Genomic DNA, 17791 nt, shown 5'->3' on the forward strand with positions numbered 1-17791 from the left:
ATGCTTCTAAATCATCACATTTACACACATCTCAATTTTGTGTGGGGCGACATTATTAAGTTGACTGATTTTGTCAAAGTTTCTCACTGTCAATGGAGCAGTCCGGAAAAATGACAAAAAAAGCTGATCCTAATTGGTCCTCGTGCGTGCATTAAAAATGCTGATTGGCTCACAGATAGAACCTTATAGAGCCAAGCTAAAATGCGACTTTGTAGATAAAACCTTTTTGTTTTTTAAATAAAAAGTATTTAAATGTAAAACATCTTATAAAAAAACATCACATAATGTAAATAAGTTGTCATTTAATAAGAATGTGTCAATAACTCAATTTTAAAGAAAAAAAAAATGTCAGATAGAACCTTATAATTCTAAGGTGACGAAATATTTAATGTTTTCTCTCATTAACTTAACTTTATTTGTAAATATACATCCTTTCTTGTCATTCAGACCTGCAACACATTTCCAAAACAGTTAGGAAAGGAGCAATTTAGGGGTAGCAATCAGGTAAATTGGTTAATCACCAAATGATTGAAATGTTTAAAATCAATGTTCCTCAATAGGAAGACATTTGGATATTTCACCTTCAACAGTGCATAAAATAATTTAAATATTCTAGGAATCTGAAGGACTTTCAGTGCATAAGGGCACTGATAAAGACAATAGCACATGCCTAAGGTGATCATCTGTGATTTCTGATCCCTCAGGTGGCACTGCATTAAAAATTATCATTCATATAAACAATATCACCACATGGGTTTGGGACTTCTTTGGCAAACTTTTGTCAAGTACCACAATATGTTGTTACTATGTTGTTACATCGACAAATGCCAGTTAAAACTGTACTGTGCCAAAAAGAAGCCCTATGTTAACAGTGTTCAGAAGGGACATTGACTTTTCTGGGCTCAGGGCCATCTGGGATGGACCATCACACAGTGGAAACTTGTACTGTGGTAAAATGAATCATGTATTTTTTTAATAGAAATAGACTGTGCATGCTCCATACAAAAGAAGAAAAGGATTATGCAGACTGTTTAAAGCAACAAGTCCAAACGCCAGGGTCTGTCATGATAGAGAATGTGTGGTGCATTTTGAAGTGCAGGAATAATGGGACAAAATTATACCTGAATCACTTCATCACTTGTTTTCAGCCCCTAAACATTTTTTAAGTGTTGTGAAAAGGAATGGAAACATTAAAAAGTGGTAAATGCTTTAATGATCCAACTTTTTTTTAAATGTGCTGCAAGAATCAATATTGGAATTTGTTTATTTCAGGAAAAAAAACTCAATAAAGTAAAATACGTTAAATAATGTGTGGTATTGCAAGTCAAAGTAAATTTAGATTTTGTATTCTCCACACTGTCCCAACATGTTCTCCCTGCATTCACATGGGTTTCCTCCGGGTGCTCCGGTTTCCCCCACAGTCCAAAGACAAGCAGTACAGGTGAATTGGGTAGGCTACATTGTCTGTAGTGTATGAGTGTGAATGAGTGTGTATGGATGTTTCCCAGAGATGGGTTGCAGCTGGAAGGGCATCTGCTGTGTAAAACATGTGCTGGATAAGTTGGCAGTTCATTCCGCTGTGGGAATAAGCCAAAAAGAAAATGAATAAATGTATGTTTATACACACACACACACACACACACACACACACACACACACACACACACACACATATATATATATATATATATATATATATATATATATATATATATATATATATATATATATATATATATATATATATAAATATAATATAATATATAATATAAATTCAGTCCTTTTTTACATTCAGATTACAAATACTTGCAAATATATTTATAAATCATAATACTTAAATACTTAAAAAATACTTAATACTTAAATACTTAAAAAATAAAAACATGAGCTGACATTTGGTGTCCATTGTAATAGTTGCATGCATGGTCTTAAGTGGATTCAAAGTGATCATATTATATTAATATATTTCTAGCTTTCATTTTAGGAAGTCCAACCATTATTTTTTCATACATATTACCATGATATAGTTTAACCATTGTTTAATGCTGTGCTGATACATCAATCATGCACTGCATGGGAATGTAGGTTCCTTACACTTGCTATTTTTGTGTATTAAGTAGTCAGACTCAGACCACTAGATGGCAGTATTATATTTCAACCAAGTCAGCCTCAGAGTCAAACCTTGTAAATATTGTGTTACCTGTTACATCGTGAAATTAACCATTACATATTGTGCGTTTTCTGTGCTGATCTCTCAGTTAAGTTCCTATTTTGGATCAGCCATAAAATTGAGTTCTACTATTTGCGATGCCTTTATTACAGTTAAGCTGACTAATGCATATGTGATTTTTGAAAAGGGAAGAGACTGACAAAAAGAGATAGACGCTTACTGTACAAAATGCAAATGTTGGCCTTAGGGGAACTGGTCTTACTTTGAGTATACAAGCTGAGTTGGCAGTTAGACTATAGAACGAATTCAGAAAATCATGGCATTTTACATCAGGGATGGACAACTTGGATCCAGGAAATGTCCATCCGCCAGAGTAACAGTTTTGAAAGCATTATGGCATAGGGGTGCGCTTTTCCAAATGAAACGCAATGTGTGACACCAAACAACTTCCCTCACAAAAAGATCATATGGACCTGAAGTGTCAATTAATCCTTAAGGGCTCTTTGAAGTGGACACTTTTTTGAGCACTTAGGTTTGGAATGACAGCATGATTATTTTCACTCTGAAGTGCTTTTGGAGGGCGATATATCTTGTTTTGATTGCACTGATTGATTTGTTTGTCGAGGTGTGTTTGATTAGGGTTGGAGCTAAACTTTGGTAAAGTCTAGAAAGTATAAAGGGACCTAAATAACATAACATTTTGTGACACTGTACAACATTACTTTTATTTTTACATTACTTTGAGGGGTAGGTTTAAGGTTGAGGTAGGTACAGACGTTAATAAAACGCAACATTTAATAGCTTAGTAACTAAAATGGGGAAAAAGTAACTTTTAGCCACAGCTGTCTCCCTTTGAGCCACAACCCTGAACTCAGCAGGACAGTGGCCCTCTAGAATTCATCCCTGATTTACATATTATAACCTAATAAAAAGATTTGCATTTATAATATAATATAATATATAATATAAAAAATGTTCAAAATAATTTTATATTATTATATTTTGATTATCTGACTAGACTGTGACATAGGGAGCCTTATATAACATACAGGTTTCACTTTTTGAAACTAATTATTGAAATAAATGGACTTTCCCTCGATATTCAAATTCTCTGGCACATACCTGTACTGTAAATATATGCCTAGATAGATTTATTGTGCAGTAATTTCAAAAGGCAGTAATTTCTAAGATAAGCTTGCCATTTATGGCAAGTTGCCATCCTTGGCATTAATAAAACTAAAGCATATATGAAAGAACAAAGCCTGAGTGTGTGTCAAACCTCCTCCCACTGTCTTCCTCTTTGGTTTTTCTGCACCTTCTCATTCTGAGTTCCTGTTTAGTCACAGTAAAGCGCAGCAGAAGTGCTAAAAACTCCTGCTCCTGTTGTTGTAGCCGTTTGTTCAGCGTGTCTATAGGCTGATTTCACCTGATGCTGAAGCATGTGCTAACATTTCAGCCTCTTTTCATCAGAAGTGCTGGATTACACGGCAAGGACATCGGTTCTGTCTCACTGCGCACTCTGATAAAAGGCAAAGACATCATGGGGAGAGGCTAACAACACCAGGTAAGTCATGGCTGTTGTGAATTCCCATATCACAATTATTTTCTGTAGCACAGGAAAATAATTAAACTACAGAATTACAACTTTACCTTGGTGAACACAATGTGCAGTTGAATTCAAGCCTGTCATTGATTTGCAAGCCAATATTAGGAAGAAAACACTTTTCGAAGATGTTTTGAAGAACTCCAGAGTTTCAATATGCTAGAAAAATGAGTTTTAAGATTATAAATGTTCATAGCTGTGGATGAAAGGAGGAAACTTTACTATTCATTGGTTTTGTGCAGTGATGCATGCAGGATACCTTTTTATAATCATAGTCTGTTAAATGCTATTCACTTATAGTATATGAATGTAGTAGAACAGCACAGTTGTGCAATTTGCAGTATACATCAGTATTTGTGTGTGTTTGTGTTAATTTACATTATTGTATTCGACTGAGTTTAAAATTTGGATTAATCTTTACTTTGATGGTCCACTTAAGAATTTTTGTTAGAGTACTAGAAGGCTGTTTTGTTAAGTTATCAGAGGTTAATAGAATAAGTTTGCATGAACTTGCAAATGTATTTTTTAATCAGTTAGCAGAACAGAAACTGTAAGTAGATATTAACCACATAGTCAGATAGACACTAGTTGTCATGTAGCTGTAAAGTTATTAAAGTAAGTAGAATGTCTAAAGGGAACCAGCAAAACCTAATTTTGTAAATCTTATGAAACTAGTATGTATTTGTAGATTAAAAACAAATATGAGTAAAATATACTGTACTGCAGTACATGGAGAAAGCAATAGCCATTTTCTGTCTTCCTCTGTAGTAAACGGTCAGATGTAAAACAGTGGTGAAGTCTAAGATCTTATCACGTTCACGTAGCAGACTTACAGAAACCTTTCTAGTATTTACACAGAAGGTAATGGTGTGATATCCAGTACAGTGCATGACAAGGTGTGACAGGCCATTTAATATATTTTCTTCTTGACATACATACTGTACATATGTATTAATACATTATAAAGTCTGCAGTTTTAAGTGGAGTTTGGTTGTTAAATGCAGTCAAATACACACCATGTTCCATCACATGATTTAGATTCTGTTGGAGCTTTATGCACTGGTGAATTCACAAGTCAATCATTCATATTTGATGCACTTACTAATTCATGAAATGCAAACATTTTTCCAACTAATTCTGGTGTCTAAATTTATAAGTCTTTTTACTTGCAAAATAGGATTCCATTTAATGTTGTCTAGAATATTCAAATGATGTATTTATTTTCATTATCCCCATAGCATATGAAAAAAGGTCATGCTTATTTTGCAAGAACTGGCCTTCAGTGTTTTGCTTGACTGCAGGAACAAGTGTGATAGAACAGCTTTAGAGCTTCTCCTTTTCATGCACAATAGTATTCAACAGAAACACATGCATAAGGAAGTTTGTTTTATATATATATATATATATATATATATATATATATATAATATATATATATATATAATATAATATATATATATATATATATATATATATATATATATATATATATATATATATATATATATATATATATATATATATATATATAAGGAAGTTATATAAAGTTATATATTTATAAGGAAGGAAGTTTGTTATTTATATATATATATATATATATATATATATATATATATATATATATATATATATATATATATAAATAACAAACTTCCTTATGCATGTGTTATATATATTTTCCCAGAGAAGGGTTGCGGCTGGAAGGGCATCTGCTGCGTAAAAAATGTGCTGGATAAGTTGGCGGTTCATTCCACTGTAGCGATAATAAAGGGACTAAGCCGAGAAGAAAATGAATGAATATATATATGCAAAGTCTTTTAAAGTTAAAGGACAGAGATTGCAAAACTTGAGACTGGAAATGAAACTGTATGAACACTTCGGTGGTGATGGTAATTGCTTTCAACAATGTGTTCAGCCAATAAAATGTCATTGTCATATACATTTGAAGTCAGAAATTTTAGCCCCCCTTTGAATTCTTTTCAAACAGAGCATTTTCACATTATGTCTGATAACATATCTTCTTTTAGAGAATGTCTTATTTGTTTTATTTCGGCTAGAATAAAAGCATTTATTTTTTAAAAATTTTAAGGTCAAAATTATTAGCCTCTTTAAGCTATATTTGTTTTTGCTAGTCTACAGAACAAACCATCGTTATACAATAACTTGCCTAATTACTCTAATCTGCCTAGTTAACCTAGTTAAGCCTTTAAATGTCACTTTAAGCTGTATAGAAGTGTCTTAAAAAATATCTAGTCCAATATTATTTACTGTCATCATGGCAAAGATAAAATAAATCAGTCATTAGAAATGAGTTATTAAAACTATTATGTTTAGAAATGTGTTGAAAAAATCTTCTCTCCGTTAAACAAAAATTGGGGAAAAATATAAACAGGGGGGCTAATAATTCTGATTTCAACTGTATATACTGTATGTACTCTGTAAAACCCAATACGTTAAGGTAACTCAAACCAATTGAGAAAACGGATTGCAACAAACTATTTAAGTTAAAAATATAATCCTAATGAGAACTGTGAACTTAATTCATTTGAATAAACGAAGCAATTTTGAGCACAGTGAAACACATAAAATGAAGAGTTGAAAAACTAATCTATATGAGTACTGTGTACTTACTCCATTTAGGTTGAAGTAATGAGTTAACACTCATATCATTTAATAAAGTTGACTTGGGTTTTACAGTGTATGATTTAATATATAAAGTGTTTAAAAAATGCCTTGATTCACAATCATATTCAAATTTCATTAGATTGTACCAACCATATTCAGAATATATTACAGTTTTGTCAGTTTAAATGGCTGTCACATGCAGAATGTTTTTTTTTCCATCAGCCAGCTCCTCTGTACAGAATTCGTTAGGTTTGAGTCATAATTTGAAGTGAAAGTGACTCCTTTAGAATCCGACTAGGCGTTGGTTATGTCTCGCATGAAAGACACAGTAAAGTTGTTTTGTGTTAAACCTCTTCCTGTTTGTACGACAGCAGGGTTTATATCTTCTCTATCAATTTTTTATATTTCTTACTGTTTAAACCTGTGAGCTCTTTGCACCTGCCATGCACAAAATATATTCCTTTCCAAATTTAGCCTGGGCTTTATTTAGTCTAATCCAACGACACTCTTATTTACCTATAATGTATATATAGAAACAAATATTCGCCATGCATTCTACTCAGTCATACTGGTCATTCACAATTGGATAGACACTGAGAATTTGTGTACAACAGATTGTTGGTTCAAAGTATGTACAGTATTGCATTTTTAAAAGGACACTTGTATATTTCACAATCCAGGGATGTTCGTGTATTTACCCGACAGACAGAAAAACCACTGAACTAGTTCCGATTGAAAGTGAACATTTACTTTCATCTCTATGATTTATAATAAAAGTGTATATATAGCATACTTTAAAATGTAAGTGAGTTAAATAAGTGAGCTCTATACATGAGAAATAGTTTAAGTAATCAACAATATTTTAATTATTCTAAACCCTGGGTAAAATGGAATGGGCTTCTTATCATACACCTAATGCTAAAAATGTATTAATTTCACATTGTGCATACCCAAATGTTGGGTTAATGTCTTTATTTGCATATTTTTTTAAGCAATCAAATGTGAATTTTCTGAGAACTCCATCGTGTATCATATGATTTCAGACAAACAATTCAGAGTAAAACACTCTATTTGTCATATCAAATGGTTTATTATGGTCATTATGGCATGGCATGAATGCAGAATTTTATATTACCAACAGCAATTAATGTGTCTCTTCACCAAAACCTCACCAACCAAATAATATAAAATGTCACTACTAACAATTTTCCCACTGAACCCTGAAATGACGGTTTATATATAAAGTATATTCACGCCATGTTGTACTAGGAGACTCATGAAAAACACTCCACTAATTTTTCATTGACTTTTGCAATGTGGTCTTGTACAACCTGAGCGCTGCAGATTCATTCCGGTACTATAAATATTATAATTCTGAGGTTATTAACAGTTCCGAGCAGAACATAATGTTCTTTAAATTACAGGAGGGTGGACAACCCCCCGGACTCCACTGGAAATTACACTCATGTAGTATGGCTCATATAGTATGATTCAAATATAACATAAACTAAAATATCTCAATTATTGTAGAGTACCTTAATTAATAATGTACTTTATACCATTTTCTACAATATACACTGTAAAAAAATGTGTAATTTTATGGTTTATTTCCGGCAGCTGGGGTACCGACAAAAAAGTAAAATAACAGACGTTAAATTAAGCCGGAAATAAACCACATTTTTTTACAGTGTATACACCACAATTTACAGAGCTAAAAGCTACACAAGCTATATAACAGTATAGTCAAAGACTATAGACCAGGGGTGCCCAAACTCGGTCCTGGAGGGCCGGTGTCCTGCATATTTTAGCTTCAACCCCAATTAAACACATATAAATCAGCTAATCACGCTCTTTCTAGGTATACTAAAACTTCCAGGCTAGTCTGTAATCTATGCAGGACACCAGCCCTCCAGGATCGAGTTTAGATACCCCTGCTTTATACCACTTCAATGTGGTGATGTCACTGGTCCATGAACATTTCTTCCTTGTTATCAAACTATTTCATAACTGTAACAAGAGGCAATTCAATCATATCTCAATGTTAAAACAGCCATCATAACATTATTTATCAATATGTGGCTCCTTTTAGATTCTCAGAAGTTACAAAAAGTAAAAATGTGAAACAGTAAATACGCTGGGACCATTGTTTTTGTTTACATTCGTCAAAATGGTATATAGAATACACAAGACATGTCACTCGTTTGTTTTGAATGGAGAAAAGTGTAACGGTCAATATGGCTAATAAAGCCCGCCTTCTAGTACAAGAGCCAATCGCCGATCGCAATATGGCGAATAAATCCCTCCCTCTAGTACAAAAGCCAATAATTGATCGGTATAGACTGACAATACTCTAGAGGAGGGGCTTAGACCAGACGTGAGTTTCTGCAGATTTTGTATAATTCAAACATTTAAAGATAAAACTTATGGGACATTTGTTTAGTTTTATTGGTTATTGGTAAAAGTACCATTACTTGCCTAAAAATGTAGCGTGAGTAGTGTAAAAGTACCTGTTGTAAATATTACTCAAAGTAGAAGTAAAAAGTAGCCCTTTTAAAAGTACTCATGAGTAGTGGGTAGTGAGTATTATGCTGTTAAAAGTTGATGCATTTACATGTAATTTGTGGATGTGTGTGTGTAAGCCTAACATTCTGTAGTGCATTTAGTTATTGCCCAGCAGGCACACAACATCATTAGAAGATAATATTAGGTTAGATTTAGGTTGTGATATCAGGTGACCAAAATTCAATGTCTAGCCAGCGTTTAAGGACAACACTATTTTGATGTCCAATAATTACATCAAATAATGTTGATATTTGGTTGATTTTAGGTTGTTAGAAAGTGACCAAAATCCAATGTCGAGCCAACATCTTAAACCACCATCCTATTGATGTCAAATACTGACATTTATTTATCAGTTATGGCAACCAAAATTCAACGTCTGATAGATGTCATGCTGGTAACGTCGACACAACGTCAAGCTGTAACATCATTAGACGTTGATATTTGGTTGGTTTTAGGTTGGACGTTGGACAGTGACATCGGGCTGACGTTGAGTACTGATGTAAACCCAAAAACAATTTCAATCTGACGGCATGTTGACGTCTTGTGCCTGGTGGGTGTTTAAGGCCATTTTGTTCATCATACAGTAAATATCCATCATCTTCTCATCAGTGACATGCATCTAAACCAGGGGTGCCCTGTCCTGGAGGGCCGGTGTCCTGCAAAGTCTAGTTCCAATCCCAATTAAACACTCCCGGGCTAGCTAATCAATCTCATACTAGGCTGTCTAGAAACATCCGTTCAGGTGTGTTGAGGCAAGTTGGAGCTAAAATCTGCAGGACATCGGCCTTCCAGGAATGTGGCTGTTTCTCAGTATGCGTTTTTCAGCGGTCTTGCTTCCTTGTGTTCTCGTGTACCGTCATCATAAGCTGCCAAAGTTCAGTTCCAATACTCAAGATCGCAAGAACAGAGGATGCGTGAAACTTCCCAGATGTAATCTTGATATCGAGGACGCACCGATGCAGACTTGAGCGCCGATCTCGCTCTAGAATTCCCAGAAGTCATTCCCAGAAGTGCAGCATTTTATTTAGATTTATTATTAAAGTTCAGCGATTTAACTTATTTACCTCAGGAGTTTCCCTAAATGAAACAGTGAAAGTAAACATTACCATGGACATCTTAATAAAGGAATAAACACATTAAGGGTATTTGTTTGCTGAAATTCGTATTAAAATCAGTTTTATTTATATTGTGCAGAGTATATTGATATATATATTTTTTATGCACAGTAAATCTTTTTAAAAGGGGGAAAACAAATATTTGTATGAATGCGGTAATGTTTAAATAATTTACCATTTAAAACGCGTGAAGGTCATGTGACCATTAGGAAGAACGCAGCATCTCATTTCTCAAAGAACACGTTCTCTGCCCTCGCGGTCTCCCATGTTCGTTCTTCCAAGGACACCTGGCAAGACAGGTCTCCACAAGAACGCAAGTCCGTTCTCTACATTCTTGGAATCAAGAAACAGCCTGGGTTTGGGCATCCCTGATCGAAACGGTCTCTGGGTCAATGCGTGTAAAGATTTTAAAAATCTTCTATGACACTTAATGCTTCCAAACAGTTTGGTGCAATGTAAAGTGCACATGTCTTAAAGTAGTTCATTATGATGTGATTTACCTTCTATGTATGATTTGATTGGACATGAATTACAGGACTGATTTTTCTAATTCCCATAGACAAGAAAAAATAAAGTGACTGCGGGTTGAAGGAAAGTAGTGAGAGTAAAAGTACAGGTACTGCACTAAAAATGTACTCACGTGAGAGTAAAAGTACACATTTTTAAAACTACTCAGTAAATTACAATTTCTGAGAAAAAGTAATTAATTACAGTAATTTGAGTATTTGTAGTTAGTTACTTTAGGCCACTGGTTACTCCAAAAATGAAATTTAATCATAACCTTGGCAAGCAGTTTTGGAGAATTTGATGTTTTCCCATTCAGAAAGAAGGCCCGAGCATACTGACCGAGAGGCGTTTCAAAGACGGCCGCTGAGTAAAATTACTTGTCTTAAAGGGACTTTAGTAGTGTAAAAAGTATTTACAACAGCGTATCATGTCACAGTATTTGATGCTACATGAAGATGTAGCATCCTTTTGTTGTAAATACTCTAATTTGTACAATATAATCCATTTTTTACTACAGTAGGGTTCAAAAACACAGCAGTATTTTATATGAACTCCTAATGTATCTTTTTATGTAACCTTGTCTGCAAAAACTCTACAATGTTAGCAATAATAACATGCTACCTGGTTGTTGGACAGTAATGTCTACAGTGGCTACATTCAGGGTTTCTGTTCTCTTCTCTGCTTCTCATAAATTTGAGTCTGCTGTGTTTTGTTGCATAGTTGAATCATAGGGGTTAATTAAAAGTACAACATAAGCTGAATTATTTGTGTCCCTTTCCTAAATTGTTTACAGATATTTTTAATGTCCTTGCTGTAATCACTTAGTTTGCCTATGTCTATACGGTACTGCATGTGATTGGCTGTTGGTTTGTAAGTATCTATTGCACACTTGATAACACATTGCAGAAATGACACTGGGTAAAAAACAGTGCATGCCCTGGTTCTAAACTAAACTCTTCCAGGGCTTGACAATCTGTTGAAAATCCTTAAAAAACAAGAAAAACCCAATATTAAAAAAAAAATCTATTATTCAAAATAAGTAATTTATTTATTTATTTCATATGATTTTACTTGTTTCCTCATTTCATTAAGTACAAAAAACAGTACCTTTCAGTTCACTGTTTTACACAACCCATACACTGACACTGAGTTGAGCGTACAGTTCCCACAGGTACCAATAGAGGCTAAAAGGAAAGAATAGAGTTCCTCATTTCCGCCCAGACGGGAGCAAATCAGCATCCTGGTTCTGGTAAATATTGCTCTGTGATAGATCCCTGTATCTGCTTAACTGGGCCACTGTGTCGGCACTGGCAGCAGCATATAAAAGGAAGCACTTACCGTTGAATGTTGTCACTATTGTTTGACTGCTGTTATTTCCTAAAACGATCGCGGCAGGGGGAGTTTGGTCGTATTGTTACTGGAGGGAGGGATGTGAATGAGAAGACTCCGGGCTCACAGGAGAAGGCGCATGGGGGATATTGGTCCCCATCAATCAGAGACTCCACACAATGAGCGTCGACCCCCTCGTGGTGTGGGAGTCTATCACTGCGGCCGATCGCACCACAACAATGGAGCAACACCTGTTTCCTCGGCAAAGCTCGGGAGCAATCTTCCTGTACAGGGCTGTTGGAAATATGATCAGGAGAAGGAGCTGAGGTGAACCTTCATGCTGGGTCACAATGGGATCTTGAATCAGCTTAGATAAACTGAGGATCTTATTAGACATACTGTTACGATAAGGCTTTATAGCAGGGAAGTTAAACTAAATTCCTTGAGGGGCACAGCCCTGCAGAATTTAGTTCCAACCCTAAATAAACACATCTGATCAAACCAATGGAGTCCTTCAGGCTTGTTTGAAACCTACAGGTAAGTGTGTTGGAGCAGGGTTGGAACTAAACCGTGCAGGGCTGCGACCCTCCAGGAATTGAGTTTGTCATCCCTGCTTTAGAGGGTGTTCGTTGTTGATGTATTTTGTTTTAGTGGTCTACTTTTTAAATTGACTATACAGTAAGTACAGTGCATTTAAAAGTAGGGGGAAGCAGGGATAAAAAAAGATAATGTTTTGGACAGAAATATGTTTTTGCTATGGTTACTAACTCACAGCTGTGGTCTATCAATATCAAGTGGTATTCTGTACTAATGTTAAACAACTTCAAAATAATTTCACTAAGGACAAAAATAGCAGACAGTGTCAAAAGTAACCCAACAATAAATGATGGATTTACTGGCTTCCTTTTGTTTATAGTAAACATAGCTGACTATGGCATTGATAATATGTTGACTGCAAACATATTTTTAACTATTTTATATTTGCAAAAAATATTTTCATTTTAATGTATAATATATTTATAAAACATCTAAACAAAAACACTGCATGCAATATGGAAGTGAAAAACAACTGGCTCTTAGCAATGGTGATATAAAATTAGTAACAGTAACAGTGTTACTTTTATCCCAACAAGTGCTATTGCCTTTAATATTCATTGCACTTTTAAAATGTACGTGCAATAGCATAAAAAATAATCTGTAGATTGATGATAACTGTGACATATGAGACACAACTTGTGGTTAAGAAAAAAAATAAATACCACTGAAGTAATTTACTTACTGCACTTAAAATCCAAGAGACACAGTAAATAAATGGAAAACAAATCAGGGCTTAGAGGAATTTGCTGTCACATTTATCCCCGCTTTCCCCTATACTATACAATACATAAAATTGTACGTCAACAGAAAATAAGCAGACAATAATAATTGGCAGTTGCAGTTTTTTGACCAGTCATTTACAATTCAATGCTGCTTTAGGGAGGCTTAAACTGTACACTATTGAAAAAAATTTCAAAGCGCAAGCTATCCCATATTTGTCTGCATAAATGCTTATTACGGGTTTAATCTACAGACATCTGTGAGTACAAAACTAAATCCACACTGTCTAATTTCAAGACAGCTAGTTTTTATGTGGTTTGCCTGTTCGTCCCCACAATCAAAGCATCAAGTCGGTAAAGCAGAACTCCTGTGAAGGTAAAGATTTTCAGAAACTCTGCTTGCAGTATTACAGTATAAGCATTTTGGCTCTGATGTTAGAATGTGCGCTGTGTGCTGCTATCTCTTTTGTTTACATGAGGTGAGTCTGTGCACTTACAGGAACCAGTAATTAAAAAAAAAAAGATTGTTTTAAATGACGAAATAAAAATAAATATGTACTTGAGGACTAGGCCTAAAACCATGGTAGACTCAAAGACTGCATTTAAGCAGTATAGTATTGTGTTTCTGCTTTTTAGTCTGATAGTGATGTGAATTCAGATATTATAATTCAAAGTTGCCATTTCCATTACTTGTTTTTATTCATTCATTTTCTTTTCAGCTTAGTCTCTTTATTAATTCGGGGTTGCCACAGCGGAATGAACCGCCAACTAATCCAACTGCAACCCATCTCCGGGAACATCATTTGTTTTACATAAAATAATTCAAAATGTGGGGTGGCATGGTGGCTCAGAGGTTAGCACTGTCGCCTTACAACTGGTTTGCATCCCGACTGGGCCAGTTGGCGTTTCTGTGTGGAGTTTGCATGTTCTCCAGGTGTTTGCGTGGGTTTCCTCAGGATGTTCTGGTTCCCTCCACAATCCAAAGACATGCGCTATAAGTAATTCGGTAAACAAAATTGGCTGTGGTGTTTGTGTGTGTGAAAGCGAGAGTCGATTAGTGTTTCCCAGTATTGAGTTGCGGCTGGAAGGGCATCCCCTGCATGAAAACATACGCTCATTCAATAGTTGGAAGTTCATTCCACTGTGGTGACCCGGGATAAATAAGGGACTAAGCTGAAGGAAAATGAGTGAATGAATTCAAAATGTGGATTTTGACCTTTTATTGTCTGTTCACATTTGTTTTCATTTTTCAGTGCAGCAGTGTTGTGTAAATAATCAGTCAATAGAATGTTTAATGGTGTTTAAGTGAAGTTTCATAAACTAATTTTGAGAGGAGCACGTGATATGATTGTGCACCGCTGGCCACTCATCCGTAATCAGTAATAATCCAATCAGAATGATCTTAGCTTAATATAAATGGATCACTTTCTCCTTATTGCACTTCGTTTTGAAAGAATCCCCCCTTCCACCCCATCTCCTCCTTTTTCTCCCCTTCTAAAGGGGGAGCGATCGAGACCTACCTGATCTCGGTTCTCCTGATATGCTTCTAGACCGGGCGGGAGCCCTGGGCTCAAATATCTCTAAGCTCAGGGTTCTCTCCCGGGACAGCATGCCAAACCTGCTATAAGTGCCAAGCATATCTAAGTGGGAACTCTTGAAATCATATTTAAATAATCAAAATAATGCATTACCTTATACTGTTCCTGTCATCTTGCCAATGATGTGTAATTGTTCTTTATACTGAAAAGTAAAAGGTGTAGAATCAGTTTTCATTCAGAAAGCTTGTGTAAATTTCACAATTAATTACAAAGAAACATTTGAAGTTGAAAAAAGTGAGACAAACTGAAATAGAATTGTCTTTGTAAACAAAAGATCCAATCCTCTGAACATTGTGTTGTTTTGTTTACTCAGGTAATGTGTAAAATGGAAAAAAAAGCATTTCCTGCTCTAGTTATTTGTAAAATAAAAAGTTAAATCCAAATTTTGCAAGATAGCTGACTCAGGATAATGTACTTCAAGCAAAGACTAAAGTTTCACTCATCTTGTTCATAATCTGTACACCCCTCATATCTCTTTGCTTAACATAGGAAGTTTGTTGGGATTGTGTTTTGTTGCCCAGATGAAATCATCCTCTCGCATAAGAGGATGTGAACACATCCTTTTACGTGTCAACAAGGTCACTTCCACATTTTCAGAGGTTGCAAAACGAACAAAGGACTATAGGCATCTGACTGACTGACTGACAGCTGTTTTGCTCCACTTTAATCCTTTATTATGCCATTTATCAGACCATTGATGCAAACCGGATCTAAACAATGCTTCTCAACCACAGGGCCACAATGATGGCTTAAACGATGGTATTTAGATGACAAAATTCTAGAATCAATGGCTAGATAGAAATTGCTATGATAATAAACAAAAGCATATAAAAAAGTTAATAAATCAAGTGGCTTAGTTTAAATAGTATAACTTATTTTATGGGAAATATTAGGAACCAGCAATCTATAACAAACATTTAATATATTTATTTAAATAACAAACTTGGGGGTTTGGCAGTAAAGAAAAGCTAATTATATATATATATATATATATATATATATATATATATATATATATATATATATATATATATATATATATATACATTTACATATATATATACAGTTGAAGTCAGAATTATTAGCCCCCCTGAATTATTTGCGCCTCTGTTTATTTTTTCCCCAATTTATGTTTAATGGATGGAAGATTGTTTCAGCACATTTCTAAGCATAAGAGTTTTTAAAACTTATTTCTAATAACTGATTTATTTTATCTTTGCCATGATGACAGTAAATAATATTTTACTTAATATTTTTCAAGACACTTCTATACACCTTAAAGTGACATTTAAAGGCTTAACTAGGTTAATTAGGTGAACTATGCAGATTAGGGTAATTAGGCAAGTTATTGTAAAACAATGGTTTTAAAAAAATAGCTAAAAGGGGTTAATAATTTTGTCCCAAAATGTTTTAAAAAAAATTAATAACTGTTTTTATTCTAGCCAAAGTAAAACAAATACCACTTTTTCCAGAAGAAAAAATATTATCAGACAAACTTTGAAAATTTCCTTGCTCTGTTAAAAATCATTTGGAAAATATTTAAAAAAGAAGAAAAAAATCAAAAAAGCTAATAATTCTGACGTCAACTGTGTGTGTGTGTGTGTGTGTGTGTGTATGTGTGTGTATATATATATATATATATATATATATATATATATATATATATATATATATATATATATATATATATATATATATATATATATATTAGTCTTTTGTTTCAGTTCACTAAGTCAAGGTGGAGTAAAAAGACATACACTTCAAACATTTATTTCCATTATGCATGACTGGAATTATGTTTCTGTATACAAAAACAAAGAGATTATAATAATTTACGCATTAATAAAACATTTTTTTTTAAAAATCTACATTTTACCTAAATTAGTATTTAATGCACTTGCATCTGCATGTGCCATTTCCTATGAAACTAGTCAATGAAAATCAATCAAATGCAAACAGCACATGCGACACAAAGCAGCTTTTTATTCACTTAATGCAAACCGCAATCATAAGTTCAGTGATGAATTAGTTCCTTCCAGGCAGCTTGGCAAGGCAACAATAGAGCGCCATAAGGTCATTATAGGGCTAATATTAAGCTGTTCCCAATACATTGCTCACCAGCCTATTGAGTAACCAACGTTAACACATGTTTAAGGAAAACCTCAAACTGTTTACTATATGTACTTTAAGTTTCATTTTTTTGTATCTCTCTGTACTTGACTTGGAGTTTTTTTGAGTTTTTCTTGTGTTTCTTAATGACTGACAGATGAACATGTGGGTTTTGTGTATCCTTTTGATTTCCCTGGAGTTAACCTCAGCAAATTCCCCTCAGAGACCACATTGAAATGTGAAAAAAAATTGAAAATAAAAATGGAAATTGCATCATGATTGAATTTTTAGCAACGCATGGACAAACACAGCACCTAACATCCCTTTAGATCCAAAAAGAAATCCCCTGACATTAATAGATAAGAAATCATCTAAATCTATTTATAATAAAGTTCTAGTTTTCTTAAGGTCTCTTTGTTAACAGATAGGCTATACTCCCGTGATTTTGACTGTCTCTGACCTTCAGAGGCTATAACACACACACACACAAACCACGGTGCATTTTATTTTAAAACTTTTGTTAATATTTTAAGTATGTAAAATTGATTATTTAAAAAAAGCTTGATTTAAATAATTAACTTATTGTCATTGTTTTTAAAACCCCCTCATTTTCTAAACGTAAAATAAACAAGTGCAATCGTAAATTGTATATGTTTAATGATGATTTAGGCTAGCCATTTAGCATAAACATTTATCAACAGCGACGTTTTGTTTCATAATAAAATGTACCTCGACCTTTGGATTCCCTTGTTTAACAGTTTGTGGCTGTTAAACAAGCAACAGATGAATCGACGATGCTCTGATGGTGACGCGCTTATCAATTTATGCAAATTCGCTTTATGACGCATGACGCTCGA

At 34.2% G+C, this 17791-nt stretch overlaps 1 protein-coding gene and 1 long non-coding RNA gene across 2 annotated transcripts in view; one reads left to right on the forward strand and one right to left on the reverse strand.

Moving 5' to 3' along the window:
- Positions 1–3491: 3491 nt before the first annotated feature.
- Positions 3492–17791, forward strand: part of pik3r5 (phosphoinositide-3-kinase, regulatory subunit 5) — a 45708-nt gene continuing 31408 nt past the window's right edge. Inside the window, exon 1 of the mRNA XM_009302367.5 lies at positions 3492–3734. The gene's annotated coding sequence lies outside the window, so the exon portion shown is untranslated. The remainder of the gene's footprint in view (positions 3735–17791) is intronic.
- LOC141386264 (uncharacterized) lies at positions 11921–17789 on the reverse strand. Its single transcript, XR_012407941.1, has 3 exons — positions 17664–17789; positions 14919–14967; positions 11921–12205 (listed from the first exon to the last, which is right to left on the reverse strand). It is a non-coding gene; the product is annotated as an uncharacterized lncRNA (long non-coding RNA).

Source organism: Danio rerio, chromosome 6 (genome assembly GCF_049306965.1).
Source record: "Danio rerio strain Tuebingen ecotype United States chromosome 6, GRCz12tu, whole genome shotgun sequence".
Taxonomy (NCBI): Eukaryota; Metazoa; Chordata; class Actinopteri; order Cypriniformes; family Danionidae; genus Danio; species Danio rerio.